This window comes from Impatiens glandulifera, chromosome 4 (assembly GCF_907164915.1).
Source record: "Impatiens glandulifera chromosome 4, dImpGla2.1, whole genome shotgun sequence".
In the NCBI taxonomy this organism is placed as follows: Eukaryota; Viridiplantae; Streptophyta; class Magnoliopsida; order Ericales; family Balsaminaceae; genus Impatiens; species Impatiens glandulifera.
This window is the reverse complement of record NC_061865.1, coordinates 4,701,538-4,709,189: the sequence shown is the minus strand read 5'-3', so window position 1 is coordinate 4,709,189 and position 7,652 is coordinate 4,701,538. Positions and strand designations below refer to the sequence as shown.

The 7,652-nt window shown below is 30.7% G+C and overlaps 1 pseudogene; it reads right to left on the bottom strand.

Annotated features, from left to right (window-relative positions):
- Nucleotides 1–782: 782 nt before the first annotated feature.
- Nucleotides 783–2,075, bottom strand: LOC124936442 (annotated as a pseudogene).
- Nucleotides 2,076–7,652: the final 5,577 nt, after the last annotated feature.

Sequence of the window (7,652 nt, the reverse complement as noted above, 5' to 3'; positions counted from 1 at the left end):
TTAATTTCCCTCTTCATCTCCTCTCTAATATGCATAGGGAGTGCATAAATAAGTCTCTTCCTAAAATGAAATTGAGGCCATATCTTTGTAATAAGATCATTCAACCTCTATCCCTAATTTAATTCAAATGAAACATAATCTCTTTATATTATAAATCAAAAATAATTTATATTAAATTGAGTCTTTATAACTATCTAAAAAAACTGTAAAATTAATAATTGAACTTCAACAAGTTCAACTAAAATGACATTAAATGATTCAAAATAAATTATGTGTGACAAAAATTTATTGTGAATTTAATATAATCTATTAATTTTGAATCATGTAATTTCCATTTGAATTAAAAGTGGATAAAATAATATAAGATAATATGATGTGCCTATAGAGATGGAAATGGAAAGAGAAAAGTTCAAAGAAAATGAATAATTGTGAGATAAAAAGAGAGAAAAAATGAATAAAGAAAGATTTAATATTTTATTTAAATTGAAAAATAATTAAAGTAATGTTAATTTAAAAAAAAAATGGATATTACATGTCGCAAAAAAAAATTAACGGTGTTTAACATTTCCGTTATTTTAAATAAAATTGACACTTTTTAACAAGTTAGTATATAAATAGAATTTTGATACTTAATAAGTAAATTTGACACCTTCTTAACAAGTTGGTGTGTAAAATTGAGATTCTTCCCATTTATTTTATTTTTTTTGTCTCTCTAACCTATCCACGTGTCAAAACCGCATAGGATTCGTGGCTTTGTTTTCGCTAACATTTCGTTGAGTTTATCATTTCTCTTCTAATTTATAGTCGCGGTGGTACTCAAACGTCGATACTGTGGATAAGCACCGTCTCGACCGTAAGCCCCGGCCCAAATCCAAACAGAACTCCCCATTCAATCCCTTCTCCGGTCGTCTTCAACCCTTCCTCCTTCGATTTCCTCCACATTTCATCCATTATAAAAAACACGCTCGAACTCGACATATTTCCGTAATCGCTCAGCACTTGCCTCGATGCCCTAAGCTTCTCCTCCTTCAATCCCAGCTTCTCCTCCACCCGATCAAGAATCGCCGGCCCTCCCGGATGAGCGATCCAGAAAATCGAATTCCAATCAGAAATCCCCTACGGTTGAAACGCCTCCACCAGGGCTTTCTCAATATTCTTCGATATAAGCCCGGGTACGTCTTTAAGCAAATGAAACGTCAGACCCACTTCACGTAAATGACCATCAATCGCCCCCTCGCTGTCAGGTAAAATCGTCTGAGCCGCAGACACCAATTCGAACAGAGGGTTCTCCACCGGCAAAGGATCCGCTCCGATTATGACCGCCGCCGCTCCATCGCCGAACAAAGCCTGTCCGACTAGACTATCCATGTGAGTATCGTTCGGACCGCAGAAAGTGAGGGCGGTGATCTCGGAACAGACGACGAGAACTCTGGCGTTTTTGTTGTTCTCGGCGAAATCCTTGGCTAAACGGAGAGCCGTTCCTCCGGCGAAACATCCTTGCTGATACATCATGGTACGTTTAACGGAAGGAAGAAGTGCGAGGAGTTTGGTGAGCTGGTAGTCTGCTCCGGGCATGTCGACGCCGCTAGAGGTGCAGAAGATTAGATGGGTGATGTTTGATTTGGGTTGTCCCCATTCTTTGATTGCTTTCACGGCGGCTTCTTTTCCCAACTTGGGAACCTCAACCACCAACATATCTTGCCTTGCATCCAACGACGGCGCCGAGTACTCGCATACATTTGGGTTTTCTTTCAAAATCTCCTCCGTTAAGTACATGTAACGCTTCTCGATCATCGATTTCTCGCCTGAAAATTAAATCAATCAACCAACCAAATTATTTCATAAGAAGAAGATAATGGTTTAAAGGCTAGCTTACACATGCGCTTGAACTTCTCCTTCAACTCTGTCTTATGTTGGCTGTTTGTGATTCGGAAGTAATAATCGGAATAAGTGCTCTGATACACGCAGTTAGGAGGGTTGGCTGTTCCGATGGCCAAGACAGTGGCGTAGCCCTCAGCCCGGCGCTGTGTCTTCCTAAGTTCATCGACGGTTACCATATTCGCCGGAGAGATGTTTATGGATGTTATGATTAAACATTTGTATAATGCCTTTATTTATAGGAGATTTCAGAAAGACGTGTTCATATAAGTTTTTTTTGTTCATCTGCATGCCCCGCCGTTCGTTGTTGTCGGCTTTAACTCCACCGATCTTAATCTTTTTTTTCATCATTTTAATAAAAACAAAATTCAATTTAAACATATTAAAATATGATTAATTTTCTTTATTATATTATAATTTAATTTTTTTATTATATATTAATACTATTTTAATTTGTTTTACTAAAAGACTCATCTTTTACAATTTTATATGGAATAAGATTATTTAAATAAATTATTAGTTTATTTAAAATACCTATAAATTTATAATTTTTTTGAACAATAATAGCCATTTGGGGACTCTATAATACATTAAGTTTAATTTTTTTAACTTTGTGTTATAAATTTGTTTAATTTTGAGTTATAAAAAAATTTGATGGTTGATTCGAGTCTTGGGTTAAACACATTTCCCTTAAAACAATTCTATCGTCTCCCGTTTGTACTGGAGTTTATCGCAGATGAATGTCTCCCAAAGTACAACGAATCTAGCAGTGATTCTGCACTAGAATCACTACGCATCGAACTTGACCAACGTACCTGAACTATCACCGGGTTTCAATGGAAAATGTCAAACAAAGAACTCAAAGATCACTCATAAAATAAAAAGAGGACTTTTGAAATTTTAGAGTGAGAAAGAATAAGATAATATAGTGTACAAAATAAAGAGAGGACTTTTGAAATTATAGAGTGAGAAAGAATAAAATAATGTGATGCGGTGAAATGAATAAATAATTAGTATATATTGCTGATAATTAAACTTTCAAATAAAATCATTCAAACGTTTATTAGCAATGAATATTGCTCATTAATTTGTCAATTAGTCAGGTTAGACGTACAATGCTAACTAATTAAATATTTAATTATAATGTAGATTAAATTTATCGTTAATTCACGTTTGAATTTAATATGAATTTTATTTGATTTTATTACTCACAATCTTATTTTCATTCATTAATGGAATTAGCTTAATTCCAACAATTACATCGTTATTTCTTATCTGGATAGTATTATATTCACCGACAATTCTTCCTCTCACATCTCCTCAACCGTCTCTCAAATTAACCACATTTCCCTCGTCAATATAACTCCGCTATTTTTCTCTCTCAATCAATATATATAAATGACATTCTTATCTAAGCCAATATGAGTGATTTAAAACATCTTAATACTTCAATCTCTTATGGGTCATCTTTATCTCTCCAAGATGGAGACACTCTTCCTGAGTCATTTCTGTATCGAATCATTGTTGGTGCTCTCTAATATTTGATGCATACTCGACCTGAACTAGCATTTGCTGTCAACCATGCCTTCTAATTCATGCAATCTCCTACCATCACTCATTGGTCTACAGTAAAATGAATACCCAACTATCTTCATCATTATTCTCCTCACATGGACTTATCATTCGTCCATCATCTTTTCTCGATCGATATGCATTTTCTAACTTCGACTGGGCTGGTTGTCCGGACGATCATCGCTCACAACTGGCTACTACATATTTCTTGTTGACAATCTTATCTATTGGAATACAAAGAAATAACAAGTTGTTTCTCGGTCTAGTACCGAGTCTGAGTATCGAGCTCTAGCTCATGCCACTACTAAACTCATCTAGCTTCAATACTTACTACGTGAACTTTGCATCTCATTACCTCAACCTCCCATTTTATGGTGTGATAACATTGGTGCTGCATTTCTCTCGATCAATCAAGTTTTCCATGCTCGTACGAAACATATAAAGATTGATTTTCACTTCGTTTGTGAACGTGTTACTCTGAAATCTTTTTTAATCTAATACATATCTATTAATGATCAAATTGTCAACATTCTCACCAAATGACTTACGTTAAACCGATTTAGTTTATTATGTAACAAACAGAAGGTGTGTCTCCCTATTTTGTTTGAGGGAATGCAATAAAAACTCCACAAATAAAAATAACACTTGAGTCTCTTAGTATTCATATTCTAATTATTAAGGGTACATTATTTAAAATCTTTACATATTTTAACTCTTTAATTTTTTTTTATTTTTTTTTTATAAATTCACTCTTATAATTTAATAACATACTGAAAATATATTATTAATTAATCCATGGGTAAGTTCTTTTACTTATCTTCTCCATCTAAAATTATAATTTTATTTTGAAACTTTTGATCAATTATTAAATTTAATTTATATAAAACAAATTATCTATGCTTGTTAAAATTAATAATTAATAATTTTAAACAATAATTTTATTTATTTTAATAAGATTTAAAAAAATTAATCTATATGTACTTTTATTTATAATACATTTTATTTAAAATAATTTCTAGCATATATATTAAATAAATACTTAATCAAATATGTAAATAATAATAATTTAAAATAAAATATATTGAGATAATAATTTTATTTTTAAATTTTTAATAAAATTTTATATATAATTTTTTATAATACATTATTAAAATATATTTAATTTTTAAATGATTCAAGTATATTATAAAAAAATAATCTTACAAAAATTACAATTAATGTTTAAAAATATTATTATTATTAAATAAATGAATTATATATAAATTAAAATTATTCATTTTATTAAAATTTTGAAAAAATATTATAATTTGAAAATAAAATTATAATTTAAAAGTATATTATTATTTAATAGTAAAATTATTTAGTTAAAACATTAAATATATATTATAAAATATATATTTTGAATATAAGGGTGGAGTCCGCTTGTGTGTTTAGCTTAGTACACATGTCATTGTAGTTTTGTAAACATAATTAAATAGTGGGACAGTAAGACATTTATTACTATATTAAATAAGACTTAATTATTAATACCTAATTTTTACGCATGCCAACAATAATTGGATGATGATAAATTATTTGTCTTTAATTTTATTTTTTATTAGAATTTTGAACTAACATAATTCCACAAATTTAACCCGTTTTAAATCATAATTGAACCATTTTTCTTATTTTACATTTTTATAAAATTTGAAAATTAACATGTCCCCTGTCCTATTCAACTTAGAGTGTTTTAAATCAAATCGAAACTCATGATCATTGATTTCTTAAAATAAGCTTATAAATCATCTAGGGATTGGTTTCAAATAAAGAAAACACAATAATTGAACCCTAAATATAATTAATCCGATCAAACTTGGAAAAAATCAATTTTGAATCACAAATTGATCTATAGTGGATCTGTAAGCTTACAAATGGTTGGAAAACATTCCAATGATGTGCATTAAACTTTCCCAAGCCCTAGATCAAAGTTTAGATCGTCGAAGAAGTTTTTACAAAATCCAGTTGCTGGAGTTCATGTGAATTCTTTGATTAAGCTGTAATTTGTGATGATTGTTTGATGGATTGGGAGAAGAATGCCTATAGACTATTTATACCCAATCTAGGTCGGTTATTGAAGTCGAATTCAACTTCAATTTGACTTTTGAAGTTCTTCTTCAATGATTTTGTTTTGTACTTAGCAGTCTAGGTATAGGGTAGGATTTGAATTCAAAGTTTAGGGGTAATGATGGAGAGGTAAAGACGTGCTCGTGGGTGAAATATGGAGGGATAAAGATGGAAGATGGCGGAGATAAACTTCTAGAAGGTTGTCGGCGTCGGCCGCGGGCTTCCGACGTTCGCGAAAGAGACGAACATAACGATGATGTTTTGTTTAAAATGGAAGCTTTGTTGCATTCCGTTGGCGATCCGTCAACGTTTGAGCGATGAGGCTAACGGGGTTAGCATCTCGTTAGTTGATCCCATGTGGACTGGGCACGCGTGTGCTTCCGCTACCGCGGGGTGCGTGGCTTCTTCCTAGGCACTAGATAAAAATCCAGCGTTGATCTGATAGCCCTAAATCATGCTATAATATTTAAACATAATTTCAGCCACACATGATTATTAGTTTATAATTTTAATAAAATGGTTATTTGAAATCGATTTTTTTACCATTTCTTACGTTTTTATTCATTAAATTAATACACAAAAATATTTTTGACAACATAATAAAAATTATGATCATTTATTTTATTTTTGGGTATTTTTTGGTATTTTGGGATACTTATTTAATTGTTTTAAGTCATAAATTATAAATGATTTATGTATAAAATCATAAATAAATAATTTCAACCCCTTTTGGGGTTTAATTTGGTTAAAATAAATACAATGTTTTAACCTCAAATTATTTTTGAATTTTTAAATAATTTTTCTAATTAAGATTTATTTATCATAATAATCAACCATAATTTGATTTTTAATCTCTTTTTTGTTATTTTAAATTTAAAAATTCAAAATATTATTTTAATATTATTATAAATAATATTATTTATAAATTAAGGTATGCTATATTTTTATGTTTTAAAAAAGACTATATATACTAGCCACCTCCGACAATGTAAAAATAAGTGAGTTTCGATTCAACCTCTTCGTGACACATACAACTAATCATAATATAACATTTTTAATAGTCATAGATAAAACTCAATCTTTGACTTTTACAATGCACATATCATCCATAAAAATTTCACCATAAATAACGATTTATCCAAAGAACGAGATTTTGATGGAATCTTTGACTCCCAAAAATTTTCCCAACAAAAATTATATGGAATAATAATCTTAGAGAACAACTTGTAACAATGCTCCACATAAAAATTATTCATATCTTGCCAACGCATAACGTCTTATTCAGACGGAGACACTTGTTGTATCTCACTAAAAGTAAAACTCTATTTTGGGATGACCTCTCTAATGTTTAATCCTTTTCTAAATATAATTTGGTTAGTGAAACCATTAGAACGGTGATCAAATATGTCCTTAATTGTGATATTTCTACATATAGCAATGGAAGTAAGCTTATGATACAGTGTAACTAGACTTTTGACATTACACCAAATGTCGTCCCAAAAACTGATCAAATAACCATCCCTACAATGAATCTAGACTACTCACGGAAACTTTTCCACTGAGAATAAATTTCCCTACAAATGTTACACCCTGCTGGATAATTAAACATTTTGGTGAACCGACCAGACCAATCATGACTATACTTACATTTAATCATCGATGCCCAAAGACTATTCGGCTCTGTTACAAATAAAATACACCATTTTGATAGAATATTCTTATTAAAGAAAATAAAATCTTGAATATTCAGACCTCATTAATCTTTAAAATATTTAACCTTATCCAACACACTCTTAAAATCTCGAATATCCAGACCTCATTTCTCTCAATTTTCACCACTACACTCTTGGAAAGAATGAATAAAGATATCATATATGTGGACATAAATAACAACACGCTCTTAATGAGGATTTAACCGACTCCCTTTCGAGATTGTTTTATTTTTTCATCTAAATAGTTTACATTCTATTTTAGTGATAATCGGGTCCCAAAAGACCTTGAATCGTAATTTATCACTCAATGGCATACCAAGATATGTTGACGGAATACCACCAATTTTGAACCCCAACACATTTGTTAACATCACCCTTCTTCTATTC